Raw genomic sequence first — 19,736 nt, forward strand, 5'->3', positions numbered from 1 at the left:
GCCTCAAATAATTGAGGAACATTGCTAAAGGAGCTCCAGGGTTTGTGTCACTGAATCTTGTGTTGCCTTAGCATTATCAACCTCTTCATCGCAGGTCATATTTTTCTGCCTCCTGTCTGAAATGACATCCGCAAAATAAAAGACGTTTATCTTCCCAACTACCAAGGCTGTACATATAAACCTTGTGTCAAGCCCGGCTCGTGAGAGCTTGACAAACAAGGAAGCGGGACAACGAGGGATGCCAATTATAGTATAGTTTATTAAGAAAAGGTGACCAAAGTAAATAAACGAAGCGTAACAGTGTAGCCTATGTGTATAATCTGTAGCATCAGTAGTGTATGGGAGTGTTGGTTGTGAGGAGGTGTTGTGTGGGAAAACTAAAGTGAATAAACTAATGAGTGCACAAACAAAGGAAAAGGAGTGCTGCAGGGGAGCAGGCTGGCGCGAGCAGAGAGCCCCGCAGGTGGAGAAGGCCTGGTATTTAAGCCCAAACGGGCCACGCCCCCGCCAGGTACCGCGGGAGAACCGGAGCAGCATACTGGCCACCTGAGAAACGGAGGACAGAGGCGGAGAGAAGGAGGAGGAGGCAAAACAAGAGAGAGCGGGAAGCAAAAAGTAAAGTCCCCAGAGACGGACAAAATACAGCCCGCTCTGGGGTTGTCACACTTGTCTCTACAGAAAGCTGAGACATGTGAGATTCCTACAGAAAAGTCAGAATCAAGATATGTGTTACTGTGTCAGAGTAAATTCACATTTCTAAATGCACGTTTCCATGTGTATTTGTTATGAGAGCACTTTACATAATTTAATAATCTGTGAATATTCTCAGTTTGAATGCATTTAACAAATAACTCCATGGCCTAATAAAATGCAAGTTTCAAGTTGTCTGAAGAACTAAAAAAACATTTTAAACTAGTTTTATGTTCCCTCTCATTGCATGTTCCTTATCTCTTGCGCTGAAAAAAATTAATAATCAAAAGAATGGCAATGACAGTTCTTCATGCCAGACTCGACATCTTTAGCATTTTAATGAGTCTCAAACTGAAAGTGGCAATTCTCTGGAAGAAGAAAGAGCAGCAATTACATCCCCAGCAGCTTAAATACACAGTACAGAACCAGCCACACACCCCACAGCACACCTGTTGTGATGTGGGGATGATACGTCCATCAGATGTCCATCTGCACCGTGCTGAGATCTTTATATCTTCGGTTGATGACCAACTTAATGTTAGCTTATTGCACACATTTATGAAGGGATATCTCCAGGTAGAAAAAAGCAGTAATTGGGTTTGGTGTAGAGGAGAAGGATGAAGATGAAGATGGTACAGGTGGTTTAAAAGAGAAAGTAAAGGAGGGTGAAGGTGATGTGGGTAGACGGAGACGAATGACTGTAATTTCCCAGCTGTCATTAGTTACAGTCCAGCTGGAAGGCAGAGATCGAGTTAGTGCTGGCCATGAATAAGTAGATGATCTATACGGGTTGGCATAGTGAGGAGGTGGGGGTGGTGGGAGGTCTATGGCAAAGTCCTGATTTACTCTTCTGGTTGCTGTTTCTATGAACTAAAAGATAAGTAATTCCAGTTTTCCAACCCAAGAGGCTACTGTAGCGTCAACATCAAAGTCAAATGCAAATGGTGCTGTTTTTTTTTTTCTTTTTATCAATCACAGCATGCAGAGCATGAGTGTAAAAGGACAACAGATCCTCTTCATCAGGCTTTAATTCTGATATTTATATCAGAATCCTTCAGCCTTCAGACCATGATCAGTCTTATTTTGTCTTTGTACACCACCGCAGTGGAAGACTTTTAGCTCTAATCTGAAGGGTTTCCTCAGACATTACTCTGAGTGTCTAAAGGACTGCATCCTCCACCACTTCAACTGCTTCCACAACGAGACTCATTCTGATGTAAACATTGGACTAAGATCCGCAGTTCTACTGTGGCCAGCTGGGGCAGGATCTCCGTCCCATCCCAGAGTCTTGGATCTGGAGGTGTTCATCCTCATCCCAGCTGCTGACACACCGCATCGCAGTGACATCGGGGACAGTTCCCCTGGACTAGCAGACTGAGGTGGTGGTCCCACTCTTCAAAAGGGGGACCGGAGGGTGTGCTCCAACTACAGGGGGATCACATTCCTCAGCTGGTAAGGTCTCTTCAGGGGTGCTGGAGAGGAGAGTCCGTCGGATAGTTGTACCTCGGATTGAGGAGGAGCAGTGTGGTTTTCGTCCCGGTCGCGAAACAGTGGACCAGCTCTGCACTAATTGTGTTTGAGGGGGCATGGGAGTTCGCTCAACCGGTCTACATGTGCTTTGTGGACTTGGAGAAGGTGTTCGACCGTGTCCCCCGGGGACTCCTGTAGGGGGTACTCTGGGAGTATGGAGTGCCGGACCCCCTTGTACGAGCTGTCCGGTCCCTGTACGACTGGTGACAGAGCTTGGTCCGCATTGCCGGGAGTAAATCAGAATCATTTCTGGTGAGGTTTGGACTCTGCCAAGGCTGCCCTTTGTCACTGATTCTGTTCATAACTTTTATGGACAGAATTTCTAGGTGTAGCCGAGGTGTTAAGGGGATTTGGTTTGGTGGCCTCAGGATTGGGTGTCTGAGCTGAGCCAAAAGGCAAGACTCTCGATTTACCGGTCGATCTACGTTCCTACCCTCACCTATGGCTGTGGGTAGTGACCAAAAGAACAAGATCACGGCCGAAATGAGTTTTCTCCGCAGGGTGGCAGGGCTCTCCCTTAGAGATAGGGTGAGAAGCTTGGTGATCCGGGAGGGGCTGAGAGTAGAGTCACTGCTCCTCCACATCGAGAGGAGCCAGATGAGGTGGCTCGGGCATCTGGTCAGGATGCCTCCTGGACGCCTCCCTGGTGAGGTGTTCCGGGCACATCCCACCGGAAAGTGGCCCCGGGGAAGACCCAAGACACGCTGGAGGGACTACATCTCTCGGCTGGCCTGGGATCACTCCGGAATCTCCCCAGGATGAGAGGGAAGTCTGGGTTTCCCTGCGTAGGCAGCTTCCCCTGTGACCTGACTCCAGATAAGCAGCAGAAAATGGATGGATGGATGTAGTCAGTCAAAATAGTTATTTTGTCCATTATAAAAACAAACTAAACAGAACCAAATTTTGTTGAAGTAAAAACTTTTGACGATAGGGCCGTAGTTTCAGCTCAAATGTCTCGGTTTGAATTTGGGACTGAAAAAGCTGATTTTCTTCTTTCACAAGCACCTTATGGTTTGTTGCTGTTTGATGGGAAACACCTTTAAAAGCTTCTGTCTGCAACAGGATGATGGCTTATTTAGCCATTTGAGTGGGAGCAGATGAAAGCTGAGAACAGGTGGTGAGTTTCATGGAGGACAAAGCCTGTAGTTGTGTGTATACAGCTGCACATTGGCTTCACTGTGGCCACTGTTTCCTTAATAGATTTACAAAGTGAGCAAGTCCATTCTGCTCAAGTGCAAATAGCGGCAATCTCCCTTTTAGACACACACTTACAACAGCAATGCATGCTCTGTCACAGACTCGGTGTGGACCCAATTACGACCGCACACGCAGAGTCCGGTGACAACACTGCTGAGGAAAGGGAATATTTGTCTTCACCAAAGATCCAAACCAGTTTAAAAACCAGTTTAAATATATGTAATTTTATGGACAATAAACCTGTTGAAGGAATTACTTCCAAAAAATATTTAGTTAAAATTGAATTAACCTACAAAGCATTTTAAACACAAAACCCTGTGGAGAGATCAAGCTGACTATTTGTAAACTGCATTGAGGATGAGGTTAAAAATCTGTAATTGTAAAAATCTGTTTGAAGTCAACCACTTCTGGAAGCAATCTTTGCCAGAGGCAACCACTGGTGTTGGAGGATATAGATAGGCTGCATGCATCTTTGTTCTATGGAAACGTGGAAAAGTTAGGGTTTTAACTAAGACTAACGTTTGGATAAGTTACAGTCAAACGACCCCCACAGCGCAGATGCTTTGTATGTTGTTTTTAAATGACAACAGAATTTAATTACTCCAAATGCAGAAAACAGGGCCAGTAGCAGCCAGGAGCTCTGTATGATGATCCGTTGATCAGTTTCTGTTTTTCTTTACTTTGTTTTGAACAGAATTGTTATTTCTTAGACAATATAACAAAAGTTTAACAAAAAGAAAGAAAAGCACAGATAAAGAAGCATCAAAACCTAAACCACAAAGGGAACAAAGTGGATAAGCGAGTTAATATTATCTCATTATGACGGGGTTGAGCTAGCCGAGGAATTGTCCTGTTCACAAATTCAACATTAAGCTAACTAATTGGTTTTTATACATTTTAATGTGTAATCTAACATGATTTCCCTGAGACAATGAAAGTATTTCCAGTGAGACATTGATGTATTTTCTCTGCTTAGTTTTAAAGCGGTGGAAGAATATTTACATTATTATAATCAATTATGTTCTGTTGTTAGATCGATGCAGAATCGTCCACATCCACATCATGATGCATCGTAGAAACGATTAAATTCATCACCTCTATTGCTAAAGAGAGCAATTCACTTTCACGTACCTCAGTTCTCAAAACATTTTAAAAAGTTATTTTTTCATCGACTTCATATCTTTATTGATAAGCTCAATATTATTTGCAACCAACAATATGGTTTCAGGAACAACAGGACCACTTCCTGGCACTGATGGATTTTATTGAACAAATTACTGATGCTACTGAAAAAAGGGAACACAGTGTTGCAGTGTTATTGGATTTACAGAAAGAATTCAACACTCTGGCTCCAAATTAAATTATGTAAGTTATATAATATATATAATTATATATATAATTATATATCAGGGGACTCGTCCACAACTGGCTGAGAAGCTACTTAAATAACAGGTATCAATTTAGACATATTAATAATACAGAGTATGAGTTGCTGAAGGTTACATGTGGGGTGCCACAGGGTTCTGTACTTCGACCATTGTTGTTTACATTGTTTGGAAATGATCTGTTCAGTTTCTAATTCACTAAAATGTATTATATATGTGGACGATTCAACTTTTTTTTTCTTTTTTTTTGTTGTATTGGGGACAATCTGCAGCTTCTGGATACAGTGGAACCAACAAATGATGTCTCCATGTTGGAAAAACTAGATGCATTGTATTTAAAAACTGTATAACAAATAATAAAAATATCAAAATTTGTGACATTGCCAAAGAAATTGTTCTTGAAGCCAATTTCTTAAGGGGTTATTGTTGATAATAAACTGCAAAAGTCACAAAACTTTGTCAAAAATAAAATGTTTAAAACTATAACATTGCAGAATAAAACAAAAGACCTTTATGTCAATTATATCATTCATTAATTCATTAAGAGAAACTTTCTGTTTAGTGGTGAATGTTTTGCTACCAGCTTTAGCAATAAACGCCACACAGCTCTGCTAGTTCCAGCAGAGTCCCGTGTCTGCTTCACCACTGCTGGGAAAAGTGAAGGGAGCTAACCCTGAAGCTAACTAGCTGCTGGGCAAAGAGAAGGGAGCTAACCCTGAAGCTAGCTAGCTGCTGCTAGCTGCTGGGCAAAGTGAAGGGAGCTAACCCTGAAGCTAACTAGCTGCTGGGCAAAGAGAAGGGAGCTAACCCTGAAGCTAGCTAGCTTGCTTTGTGTTCATATTTTTCTGTTAAAAGAGGGAGGCGTTATATAAGCTTTTGCTTCTGCCTATAGCCTTTTGGTTGTTTTTGTTTAGCTAGCTTACTTTTGTAAAAATTTAATATTTTTCATTTTTTGTCTGTTATTATTGTATTTGCCTCCATTGGAAAAACCAATTAACAAACATTGGTTTGTTAATTAAAATAACAAAATGTAGGACATCTGATCCAGGTCTCAAACCTGTAGCATCCACAGCTTCCATTCCTCCAGTCCTACTTCCTGTCCACGGTCATTAAACATCATGTGACAGCTACACTCAGCTGTACACGGACTAATGTTCTATAAATGACTGAAACACTGAGACAAAAACAGAAAACAGTCCAAGTTGGGAAATGTCCTGATTAAGTGAATCCGGAGTTTTACTGAGTAGAGTCACGCTAAATCTTCTCAGATAACGTGTTGACGTAAATAAAAACTACAAAGAACATTGGAACCATTTTGAGAGGTAACACGACTCAGAAATTCCTACAATGACGTAGATTCCGCTTGTTCAGCTGCGTCTCCCTGATGGACGCGCAGTTCTCAGGTTGTCATTGTTCCAGCCGACCAGTTCACCTCCCTGGGAGAGTTTAGAAACCAGGATTTCTGTGTGAGTTACAGCTGGATGAAGCAGCTTGTGTCTCAGCATTGGAATGTGGAACAGTTCATATTTACATGTCATCTCGTGGTAATCCTGCATCTGATCTTAGAAATAGATTTCTGAATTAACATTGAACAGAAGCTGGAAGATTAAATCACAATATTTATCATAAAATGGCCTTTAGATGTTCTTTTCCTGTGGTTCAGGCCTCCAAACGACCGTATAATGGGTGGACGTGGACCAAACGGTGTGAATGTGTCCTGAACAGCTTATGTTTGCAAAGTTACATCTGAACAAACCACAAGACTTCTGGAACAACCTGGTGTGATTTTCCACAGTGCTGATCACAGAGAAGGCACATGAAGATCATAACAAATCATCAGAAGCCACACAGGTGTGCTTTAAAAAAAACATTAATGTAAAATCCATTACTACTGTTTAGGTTCTCTTTTTTTCTAAACTCTTTATGTGACTGGTGATTTATTGTTGGTTTGGGGTTATTCACATGACTGCTTTTTGTCCACTATGATCATTTCTGGTTAGTGGTTCAGTGAAGAAGTAAGGTAAAAGTCCTTCCTCACCTGACTTTCAGGAGAGGTGGTGGTTGCTTAGTGCTGCTCCAAACTGCAGTTTAATTGTTGTGTAGTGGTGCTTTCTCTCAGGGCTGAGCAGCTCAGCAGCGACTGCACTAACCTTGTTAACATCGACGACGACCAGCAGCTCCTGGTTTCTTGCCTCTGAGCAAAAAAGCCAAACAAAGAGCACGACGACCTGAAGTGGCCAGATGTAAATGGAGCAATTCACCATCTATTTCAACAAAGCCAGCCACTCTTTTATCTGCACTGCCACAGAGAACAAATGAAAGGTTAATATGTTCAAATTGCAGCCATCACGGCTTTAAAGTTCTCTCCTTTAGCTCCAGGGAAAAACCCAGACAGGTTTGTCTTTGATCCCTTTAAAAACAGCTTATTTCATGCTTTCTTTTACACACTGAAGCATGATGCACTTTTATTTGACTTACATTGTTTTCTACACAAACTGAATTGTCTTATCAAAACTGGAAATGTTTCCACATAACTAAAAAAGGCAATGGATACGATTTTATTGATACCAGAACCATCACTGATGCTGCTAGTCGATCACTTGTCAATTGAACTAATTTTCTATCAGGAAGCAAGTAATCCACCAGGTTTTTAAGTTTCTAACCACAAGCAGAATCTACTTTGGTTTAATTTCTTTGTCGACGCCACACAGAATCTGAATTAAAATCTAAACCAATTACAAAATCAAGATGCAACATGTCTAAATTAGTCCACAATGATCCATGATAACAGCATTTTTTATCACATTTCATCATAAAACGATCGCTATCACTACTATGTTGCTAAGAGACCTCTATTCAGACCTAGACATGATGATGAAGCCACTTCCTGTCAGACTTTCCACCAATCAGAGAGCTTAGATTGACGGTAACGTCCAATCAGGAGCAGCCAAAGATCAACCAGTGAGCAGAAAGTTCAATGTGTGTGTGAAAAGAAGAAAAATAATGCTCCTCTATGGCTGGAATAAAGCCAAGAAGACGTTTCTGATGCACGGTTGGTCAGCCTTTATGCCACCTGTCCCATCTGTAGGTATAAAGGGCTCGGCTTATTTCCAGCTTTATTCATTAAAAACAGCCATAAAATCAAACTGCATAGATACCAATGAGAATTTTAAAGAAAAGGTTGAAGCACATTATAAAAGATAAATTTCTGAAAACAACTTGAGCTTTATCCTGTCTGCAACACTGCTTACGACTGAATGAGGTACAGAGCTAATCTTTCCAAAAAATTCTGTCTGCCTTTGAGAACCTGAGTGTATATTCAATATGCATCTTTAACCGATGCTGGTTTGGTTTTGAGAGAATAAATGAGTTTTTTAAAGTAAAACATGGTTTAAGTGAACCTTTTAAGATAGGTAAAACAGGAAATAAGGTTCACGTTTCCAACCGCGGTCATGTCCTAAATAACATTGATCTGGGCTATAATGAACATGAGAGGGTTGTGTGAATTACTGGAACCAGTCTACAGGGAAAGGCAGCCAGCTGGAGGCTGATCTGAAACTCTGACTTGACGGATAGCTGGAGAGGAGCAGTGTCTCCTGTTGCTTGGCTGAACATCCCTCTGGTCTCAGGCAGGTCTGGCAGGGTGTTTTGAGATGGAGAGGTAGGGGTTGAGCAAATTCTTTTTCCTGTCACTGCGCTGCTTGGTAATTTAATCTAATACCACATGTCAGATCGATTTGTGTATGGTTATAGGGTACAAGTCGCTGCAAGGCAGGTGAACAGCAATTCCCTGCCACATCCAATTAGCAGCCCTGGTGGTGATGGGGGTGAGGTGCACTGAAGGGTGGGGTGCATGGCCAGGATCTGCACAGGTGTTTGCATGGCCAGGCAGTACATGTTCTCAGACACAGCATCAGAAACAGGTGTTTAGTTACAGCTGGAAGTCTGAACTCTCATCCTTTAAAACAATCCCTTTACACAACTGGTTGCCAAGACAACGAGATGAGTCCAGTTTTATCACTGCAGTGTTTGAAACACAATCACACCATAAAGGTCCTCACAGCTCAATTTAACTGGGCAACTACAGGATCATCCAGGGGACCCCCACCTAAATAATCTGCAGAGGTCCTGATGCCTGGTGTAGCACAGGACACCGTGTTTTAGGTGTAGTCGGCTGGAACAATGACACTACACCTGCGCTCCTGATAGATGACAAAGTTTCTGTCTTATCAGCCTGAACTCTGTGGTAACCTGACGCTCAGAATCACTCTAATGTTTGGATGCACCAATGGACAGATGGGTCACATGGGTTTTAGGGTGGCACAAAGACGTTGTTTATCACATGGAAATTAAACCAAAAATTTGTCGAGTGGGACAAACATTTTTTTTCTTGGTTGCACCGGTGAAGCTAACATTTCTCAGATCTTGGTACAGGACTCATCTCCCTGAATATCTTGTTATTCTCTTTTTTGTCAGGCACTACGTACATCAGACACAGATTATAGACTGGTCTACCAGCTTATAGCGCTCTTGCTAATTTCCATCGCTAGTTCTTTTGGCAGGCAGTAAGAAAATTACAAATCGGTTAATTAAAAATTATGCTAATGGGGCAGCTGTAGCTCAGGAGGAAGACTACCAGTCTCGGTGGATCGATTCCCTGACTACATGCCGAAGTATCCTTGGGCAAGACACTGACTGATGTGTCTATCAGGGTATGAACGGGTGTGGTTGAGCAAAGCACTGTAACAGTAGAAGTGCTGTGTGTGTGTATGTGTGTGTGTGTCTGTGACATGTGGTGTAAAGCTGGATTTATACTCATGCAGCGTTTGTTTTAGCTTGGTTAAGCTGTCACTGCCATAGGCTCGGCGTAGCTCCACAGAGGCTCGACGCACACCTCTTCCAGACCTGACGTGCACCCCTGCTTCGCAGACGGTCGCGCAGAAGTACTCCTTTGTGATTGGTCAGTTTATGATCACAAGTTTCTGGATCTTCTCGCTGAATTTGTGTGGTAACGCCGTTTTTAAAAACAATAACCAGTGGATCGAGTTGATGAGAGGCTGATTATTATTTCTTAATTTTCTTCCACAAGATAATAAAGACACTGAACCATACTGGACGCCATTGTTGTTTTAAAAAACAGAAAATAATTAAAAGAACTCAGACCTGGTGAGTTTACCGGCCGATACCACCCCTTCTGCCACCTTCAGGTTTGGAGGAGAAACTGCAACACAACACCAAACGACGCGTTCCCCCTACGCTCGAGTACGAAAGCAAACTCGCCAGCGTCAGCTATGCCGTAAACGACCGCACGCAGACGTTGTGTAAGCATAAATCCGGCTTAAGGAGCTTTAAGTGATCAACATATAACTAGAAAAGTGCTATATAAGTACAGTACATTTAATACATCTTGATTCTTACAGCATTGGCACCCATAATGATCTCAAAAAAGCAACAGCTCCAGGAAGGTATATAATGAATAATAATAATAATAATAATAATAATAATAATAATAATAATAATAATAATAATACTAATAATAATAACAATAATAATTAATAAATAAATAAATTCATCTCGTACTGAGCTCAGGATCTTGAATCCATTTGAGATCATGTAGTGGAAGAATCAGTGATCTGATACATCACACCATGGTCCAACTAGTGATTTACACTCCTACAATACACACCACCAACAGGTACTCTGTTAATACTGAGACAAGTCCGTCAGCCAAAAATGTTCCCGTCTCCTGTGATTAACTCAATAAATGCTGGACATATGACACCGAACAGAGGACAGATACCACTGGCTCAGAACAGAAGGACCATGTCCAACTTATTCATGTTGTAGAAACAATAAATGCGGCTCAGTGTTGTTGCTATCAGGCTTTTCTTCCTCACATTTGTTTTTGCTGTGCAGTTCAATCTGAATTTTTAAGTTGCCTTATTAATCATTGGAAGCAGGTTTCAAAAGCTTTAAGAACAAAGCAGTTGTCATGGAGACAGGCAAACAAAAAGGTGTTTAGGCTAATTTGCACTTGTATGGACAGCAGCGGTGGTTTGGTCGCCCACACACTCCCCTTTCGTAGCGCTGTCATTGTCCTGCCATTGAAATGTAATGATCTGTCATGATCGTTGCATCAGCCTCGCTGATTAAATGAAAAGTATATTTTCAACGATGCGAACAAGCTCAGACGGGAGACGCAATTTCCCATTTGGCACATTATCGAGTTGGCATTTTGGACTGAGCTCCGGTGCACGTCTGTCATGCAAACACTGAGCCTTTTCTTCTCTGAACTCACCAAGTCAAGTGTCATTTTGGGACCTGGAAGACCCAATCTCATCCTAACATTTACTTATCATTCATTTAACATTTGCACATCTCTCACCTAATTTCAGCACACAAGTAAACAAGCCTCTCGTCTCTGACAGCCCATTAAAATACAGTCATTCAAATCAGCCAACAACACTCAGTCCCAGAGGACACACACAACCACATAAAAACAACCATTATTTCATTTGGCTCTTCTGAAGTCCATTAAATCCTATATATTATCATTTTGTTATAAAATCCAAAGAGATTCCGTGGTTACCGTCACTGTAAATACCAGTGACACAGCAGAGGAAAACCAGAGGCGGGCCGACGTCATGTCAGATCTTTGGAGATGGAAACAAAGGTCATTCAGACTAATTTGATAAATTCACTAACATCTCTGAGGAACATGAAGATTACACAGAATTTGTGCAACGTACTGTGTGGCCACACTGCTGGAGGTAGGAACTACATAAAGAAGAAGAAAAAAAGGCTTATTTTATATATCAGTGATTTCACACCGGCGTGGTGTTTGGCTCCGGTGGTTGTGCTTTTAATCATTTTAATGTAATTTATTATTTTATTGTGATTATGTGTTGATTATGTGTTGATGCCTTTTACTATTCTAAATATCTGTAATGTCTTTGTTTTATGTAAAGCACTTTGAATTGTCCTGTACATGAAATGTGCTATACAAATAAACTGCCTTGCCTTGCCTTGCCTTGAGCGGCTCCATGTACAGAAGCTAAAGCTACTGGGTGCATGCTGGTCCAGGTTTGAGTCCCAGCCTGATGCTCTTTGCTGCAGGTCTTTCCAGCTCTCGCTCACCCCCATTCCTGTCCAGCTGCTGTTAAATAAAGGCCACTAGAGCACGAAAAGCCATTAAAATTTCCCTACCAATTTCCTGCTATGGTGGGATGAAATAAACCAACATATTTAGAAAATATTAGTATCTGCTTCTGGATGGATGGATTGATGGCTGGATGGATGAACGGATGGACAGACTGATGGATGGATGGACGGACGAATGGACGGACAGATGGACTGATGGATGGATGGACGGACAGATGGATGGACGGGAGGATAACTCACTGCTTAGTGACGCCCTGTGTTCTAACATAAGCTTTTAAAGTAAGATAAGAGCTAAACATTTTCCTCTAAAATCAAGTCTACCAGACTATAAACCACAAAAAAAGACTAATATAAAACCTAATATGTCTTTAAATGTGATTTAAGTTACTTTTCTGTTGTTTGAAAAATATAAGAGAAAAAAAGAAATAAAATGAATAATTGGTGAACATGGAGGAAATGAAAGAACATTCCTCTGTATGATCTGTAGGAAACATTAACGTTCAGGGGAAGTGGCTAATTCAGAAAGTACTTTATACTTTATTTTCTACGTTAATCTGACCCTACCTGAGTTACTGTGTACAGGTGTGGGGGAAATCCAGGCATTTTACTTACTGATGTGAGGATTTAATCATTCTGATGTTTATTATCTAAAAGCAGATGTTCTTGTATTAGATGAAGATTATCTTCCAAACATATTCATATCCGATCCATCTCTGGTATGAAGCTGTTTGTGTAGGTGTTGTTTGCAGTAATGGTTTCTGACTTTAACTCTGTGCAGGAACTAACAGGTCATTTCTCTCCTAATGAGAAAGCAAAAGAAAAACATTCCCAACAAAAAGGGTAAAAACCTGTAATGTGGTTGTGGCGCTGGCTGTCATGCACATGGCTGCTGGTCTATTGAGTTTCCTCTGAGGTGAATTGATCAGTGGAAGAACGATTAGGAACAAACAGCTTGTGGGACCAACCTCTCATGTTTTTAATCTGCTTCTGTCCGTGCAGCCAGCTGCTGTCAAACAGAGCTGGACCAGCTCAGCAACGTGGAAACGGATGATGAATGTGTCACCTGCTACAAGTCAATGTGCATGCTGGGAAAAATGATAGTCAGTGTGCTCCTTTACATGCGCTCATTATGTGTTTGAGGTGCATGTTAACAGATTATTTTAAAAATGCTGAAACATTTACTATAATTTCCTTCTCACGTCCGACAAGCAGAAGACAGAAAGAAATTCATACGTCCATTTTTTTTATCATACACCACTCAGTTGAACCATTTTATTTCACTTTCTCACACAATTTTACATCATTAAGTATTTTTGGAGAAGGCGTTCAACCGTGTCCATCGGGGACTCCTGTGGGGCATTCTCCGGGAGTATGGAGTCCTCGTACCCCCCTGTACGAGCAGTCCGGTCCCTGTACGACCGGTGTCAGAGCTTGGTCGTTTCCAGTGAGGGCTGGACAAACTAACATATTTCATACAAAGTGATCCTTAAGATGTCCCACATGCAATATTCTTGAGTCTAGACTTAAATTAAATCTTAGATTAGATGTGATTTATTTGTACAAATGACCCCAGAAGCCAAACTTCTTAATTTCTCTAAATAATTCATCGTGATTTACGGTGCCTAAAGCTGTCTTAGGGTTTAGAAATAATACAAATGCAGATGTATCAATACATTCAGTTTTCTCTCCTAATAAATCCATCATTTTAATAAAGTATTTCTATTCTATTCTATTCTATTATTCTGAATCCATACTGACTGTGACAAACATGGCAGGCAATGACGTGTTTTTTTTTTTGTTTGTTTTTTTGGGTCTAGTTACCATATTTAAGGCCCTCTTCAGAAATCTAGATCTTTATCTGGACTTAGAAGACTGGGCAACATGATGGTACATGATGAAGGTAGTGAAATTATTTGTATTATTCCTCACACATCAGAATTAGCTATGATCAGATACCCAGACTTCCTGCCAGATTCAACAACCAAAAGGTGTTTGCAACAGATGGTCCGACCCCCACGGAGCCCTGATCTCAACACCATGGGGTCAGTCTGGGACAACAACAGACAGAAGACACAGAGACTCCCTTCCCACAAGAACTGAGGCAAGTTGGCCAACATGTCCTATGGACAAGAAGGCAATCACAAGTCTGATTATGATCAATTTTTAAAAAGAGGAGGTCATGGTACATGTAGCACGTAGTTTGCTCGTCCCCCCTCTTGTGGTGTTTGTCTCACTTCAGTGACGTGACGGTTGGATAAAATGTCACATGACCGTTCAAACATTAGATATGGATCTGATCTAGGACCATAGATGAATGGATCTGATGCTGTTCAGACTGCCATAACAGTCTGCTGGGGGACACTTTTACCTGCATTGTGAACGTAACTGGAGTGGGAATCATGTCAAAGCAAAGACAACTTGGTCAAACGTCACTACTGTCAGAGACATGTACACTCGACTTATACTTCAAAATTTATTATTATGTTCCTGATTTGGCTGTGTGACTTGTCCATTTTTATTTGGTCATTTTTGGCAAGGTCTTTGGATAAACAGGGACGGCCCCAGCCCAAAAGCCACCCACGGCCCAGGGCAGAGGCCAACGGCAAGGAGGACCGAGCCCCCGGAGGTCACGCAATGTGTCGTGTTTGCTAACATCAGTGTTGGCCTCAGACCTTTCACCTAGTTTTGTGGTTTTTAGTGGTTCATGTCTTGATGCATTTTTAAAAATATGTGTCAATTACACAAATTAATCTCTTGCATTAATGTATTAAGTTTGAAAGCACTAGGTTTTTTTTTTTTGTTTGTTTTTTTGCATTGGTATCGGCTTTGTAGTATCGGAGCACTTTTATGAATACGAGTATGAGTATATGGTATCAGATCAATACCAGATACTCTATACTGGTACTGTTACTGGTATTGGTGCATCCCTAGTTTGGACAGTGTGTTTAAAGAAGAAACAGATGAGCAAGAATAAAAACCAGTGAGCTCTGCACCAGCAGGTGCTGCTATTCAGTTATAGACTTGTCTTGGAGAGACCACCTGCTTCAGCACTGGGGGGTTAATAAAGGGCTTCCCCACTTTGGCTCAAATATCACAGACAGCTCGCTGCAGCATGCAGGAGTGTGGAAAGTCAAAGGCTTTTCAGCTCAGTGTCTCACACTGTAGATGAAAAGCTGAACAAGTTGATAATGCAGAAAATCTGCCTCCTCACAGGCAAAAACTACAGAAAATGTCATTTCAGCTGCTCTGCCACAGTTTTGTTGTTACACTAAAATGTCAATCTTTCTTGCAAAAATACACACATTTAGCTGCATTTTGGTAAAAAAAGAATTTATTAGTACTCATATTGGTACTCCGTATTGTAGTACAAACGAAAATAGCTAAAAAAATAAAAATAAAATTTTAAAAAAAGCATTCACTGAAAATAAAGGTAGAAAAGTATAATAATAATAGAAAACATACTTTTAGTTTATTAAGATGCTCATTATTTTATAAACATTTATTTTCTGTAAACTTTTCTTTATCAAGTAAAATAAGTATGTTTTAAAAATTAATGTATGTAAATCACATTACTTTAATCAATGTAAAATTGTGTTTTTACATTTCAAATTTGGAGATCGAAGTTACTAAACTAATGTCCATATTCTCGCTCTGTAGAATTAAGGATGAAAAACTGTTTCTCTATAAATAAATACCTGACTTCAGGAACTCTCTGGTATCACACCTGTCCGGTGTGAATGATTATGCAGGAACACTAATGGGATGTTTAAACATTAGAAATGTCAGGGCTAATAAGAGAAAATTAAATTAAAAGGTTTAAAATAGTAGAAATGTTCATAGAAAATCATCAACATGCATCAAGTGAAAGAAAATTACCTCCGTAAGACATTTTTATACCACAGAAAGTCATAAGATTGATTCATTTTCAGAAATGTATTAATTACTTTTATCGCTGGGGTTTGAGATTTGTATAATATATCTTTTATATAGTAATAAATGATTTTATTCTTAGCACCTGACACTCCAACCAAGCAGGATAAGAAATGAGTGTGTGGCCGGTCTGGCTTTCAAACACACGATGACTCATTGTTGTTCATGGGTGTGTGCGTGAATGTTTGTGTGTGTGTCTCCTAAACAACCGGCTGTCTTTCATCGGGTGTCGGGGGCAGATTAAAGACACAAAGACACCCTGAGTGAAACATCAAACAACCACTGTAGTGTGGATGGTGCGCAGGTGGGGAGCAGCTAAAATCCACATGTGAACCGATCTCTGAATCCAAGCCGGATCAGGCAAGTCCTCTCCGGTCCGGGGTGCGCTGCCAGTTAAACTCTGAGGTATTATATATTATTATTATCATTATTATTTCAGAGAATCATAGTCATAAATGATAAATGGGGTGACAGCTTTTACAAAGAGCACCAGGAGAGGAGACCCTCCCCCTGATGTGTCTTCACACCAGGTGTTTTACTATCTTTCCATCTCACAAGGACGAGTCCTTTTACATGACTTCATGTAGTCAATCTGTCCAGATTAGGAAACCTAACCGTTTCTTTGAGTCTGTAATGCAACAGTCAGGGCTAAAGATACCATGTGCAAGTTTGTGCATGTCAAATTGGAGCTGTGCACCTCATATAATAATCACAATTTTATGATCATGATTATTATGCTTAAATCAGTTTCCCAGCACTATAATGTGTAAAATCACCTGAATACTTCTCATGTCTATTAGTTTTATTTATTTCTATCTTTTCATGCCAAAATAAAACTAACATATAAACTAAAGTCAAGTAACTAAGAAGTCTGATTCCAGCTAAATCTCCCATGTAAAGAATAAATAAATCTTACACATTAACCCCTGATTTCTTTCAGATGGAAATGGCTACAGGTCCTCTTCCTAGACCCTAGACCTGGAAGGCTTCTTTCTGTAAACCAACCTGAGTAGAGAGTTTAGAAACAGGAAAAACATCCAGCTAGCTTTGACTTGCAGCTGTCCTTTAGCAGAATGGCTGCTGTTTGTTGGGGACAGAAATAAAACTGTCCTGGATAACATGTCCTCAACATTGTCACAGCTTAGGCTGATTATCCCAGAAACAAGATACGAAGCAGAAAACTTCTGCTATTAAAGCATGAGGCGCTCGTCTTTTAGTGCTGGAGCGCGCAGCCTATCCACAGAGCAGTGCAACGTTATAGTGAACAGCACAGGGAAATGATCCGAAACACGCAAGTCTACACTGAAGCCACGTCTCTGTCAGGAACAGAAACTCCAGCTGCTGCGAATCCAAATTATTGTGCATTTAGCTTTACTGTAGCATAAAAGCTGCTGGTTATCCTGCAGGTGGTGAAACATGTTGGATGTATTTCCTCCTCTCTCTGCAGCCTATTACAGGCTGGTGAGCCGTCCTCCACCATCACACCTCACTCATCTTTTGTCTTTAACCCAAAAACAAAATAAAAAGAAAATCCAAAAAGCATGTCTTAATCCGTTTGTAGGGAAAAACCCTTCTTCTGCCATAGTGTCCCACTCAGGCCGCCGTAGTATCTCACTCAGGCCGCCACACCTCCCCTCCATGATTTCACCGCCTTGGTTGGTCCCTTCCCCCCATCCCTCCACTCCTGGGCGGCGGGTTGAGTCTCCATATGTATGTATATATAAATATATATACATATATTAGTGCTGGGCAACGAGTAAAATTTTTAATCGCGATTATTCGCATTGTTACGTGCAAATTGTCTCTTTCCTTTAAAAGAAGGCCTACAGCTATATAAAGAAAATACAGTAAATTTTGGTTTACAAACACGACATCGGGGGTCTCCAACCTGCGACTCTAAATATGTGGCTAAAATATTTTTTAAATCTATCTTTCTTGTCATTAGGTTGGAAACCAGGCTCTTTTTTCTTTTACATCATTTTCCACTAATATCTACGTCCCTTAGAATAAAGTCTGTTTATCCTCTTTTTTATCAAGGTTTTATTTTTTTCTTCGTTTTAAAACCTAAAAATGTCTATATGTATATATAAAAATGTGGTTCTTCTAAAATAAACATCCTATGGTGGCTCTTCATTAAAATATATATTAAGTTTCCTTTTTGAAAAGTCTGGTAACATCTGCGTCTCTAAAGGAGTTTTATTTAGCTGGCTGAGGGAAAAATGTCTCTTTGGATTGGAAAGGCTGCAGACCCCTGCACTAAACACATAAACAGGTTTAGCAGCAGTTTTCTCTTTAAACACCAACAGTTAAAATATTTCTTCATATATAAAACCACATATTTATGAGAAAGAAGGATGAAATATTCAGGATTTACTAACTAAAAGGTAAAAAGTCAGCAGGATGAGTTTAAAGGTCCCATATTATACACTTTATTCCCAATCTGAGACCATTCATTAATATCTAAATGAAATATTTCCGCCATGGTATGGACAAATCGACCCTCAGTTTGAGTGCAGCGGCTTCTCTTCACCTCCCTCTTTTTAGCAGCTTCAGAAATGTGCCGTTTATGGTGGGCAGAACCCTGGTGGAGCAGCTCAGCTGTTGGCTCCGCCCATCGCATCGCCCGTCATGAGGTGATTGACAGGTTAATATATTTTCAAGCTATCAGACTAATAAGGCCGAAACGATAAAATAACTGCCAGCTCTTACCTCTCCAGCTGTGTCACGGACAGTTGGTATTGAACCTGGCTTCAGCTTCAAACGGTTGGCGAAGCCTGCTTTCCATGCCCCATGTTGTGGAAACAGTCCTCTTTGAAATGCTGGCCACAGACATGCAAAACCTTTGGAAGTTTTCCGGGTACATTTCCTCCAAAAATAAAATTAATCTACTCAGTCCTCGTGGGTTCAGTGGATGGAAGTAAAAAAAACGTTTTCGTGTTCATTTATGCAGCCACAAACAGAACAGTGCTTCTGTCGCTTAGCCATGTCCGCTAACGAGGGTTGCCGAAGAGGGAAAAACACTGGGCGCTAGGTGATTTTTAGAGGGCGGGCTTTGAGAGCCGGTAGACGGGTCCATCGCTCTGTGGGGAGTGGTTATTGTCCCTTATGACGTCATAACGTACACGCTTTCAAACAAGCTCATTTCAGCGCTTACTTCCCTAGAGGTGGAGCAGGGGGGAGAGAGAGCGCCTGAAAGAGTTTCACACTTACGGGTCTCCTACACATGCGGGGGGACCAGTATGACTGTTCCAAAACCATTAAAAAGTGAATTTTGCATAATATGGGACCTTTAAAGCTGTGAAGCTGCTTCCTTCTAAACACAGAAGGAACAATATGTGATGAATATCAGCATCAGGTGAACAGACAGAAAGCAGGATTAGAATCTCACAGCTTCTAGATGGTGAGGAGAGAGAAATATTCACAATATGCACAATAACTTCCATCCATGCACCTTCACTGCTTCATTATCCACATTTCTGGATATAAATTCTCTAAACTTTCATTCTTAGCTTGACTGTTTAGCTTCACCTCTGCACCTGCAGCCTCCGCTACCGGGAGTTAAGGGTTAACATTTCGTTTCCGGGTGTAGCGTCAGGTCTGTAGATGTAACTATAAACATGTGTGGTATCCACAGAAAGTCCAGAATCTCAGCTACCAGCTCAGTAAAACCATTTCTATCACCAACACACACAGTTAAGACAACAAACAGCTCAAAGACCAGGTACACAAAGTCTGAAAAATACATAAACACAGATGATGTTTCCCCATGAACACGAACAAACGGCTCCTCTACTGAAAGCTCACATCTCACAGATTCCACAGCTGGAAGTTTCATCTCGCTAC

At 41.0% G+C, this 19,736-nt stretch overlaps 1 protein-coding gene across 4 annotated transcripts in view; it reads right to left on the reverse strand.

Moving 5' to 3' along the window:
* Nucleotides 1-19,736, reverse strand: part of pdzd8 (PDZ domain containing 8) — a 71,290-nt gene that overhangs the window by 15,900 nt on the left and 35,654 nt on the right. The window lies entirely within an intron of this gene.

This window comes from Melanotaenia boesemani, chromosome 16, assembly GCF_017639745.1.
Source record: "Melanotaenia boesemani isolate fMelBoe1 chromosome 16, fMelBoe1.pri, whole genome shotgun sequence".
NCBI classification, from domain to species: Eukaryota; Metazoa; Chordata; class Actinopteri; order Atheriniformes; family Melanotaeniidae; genus Melanotaenia; species Melanotaenia boesemani.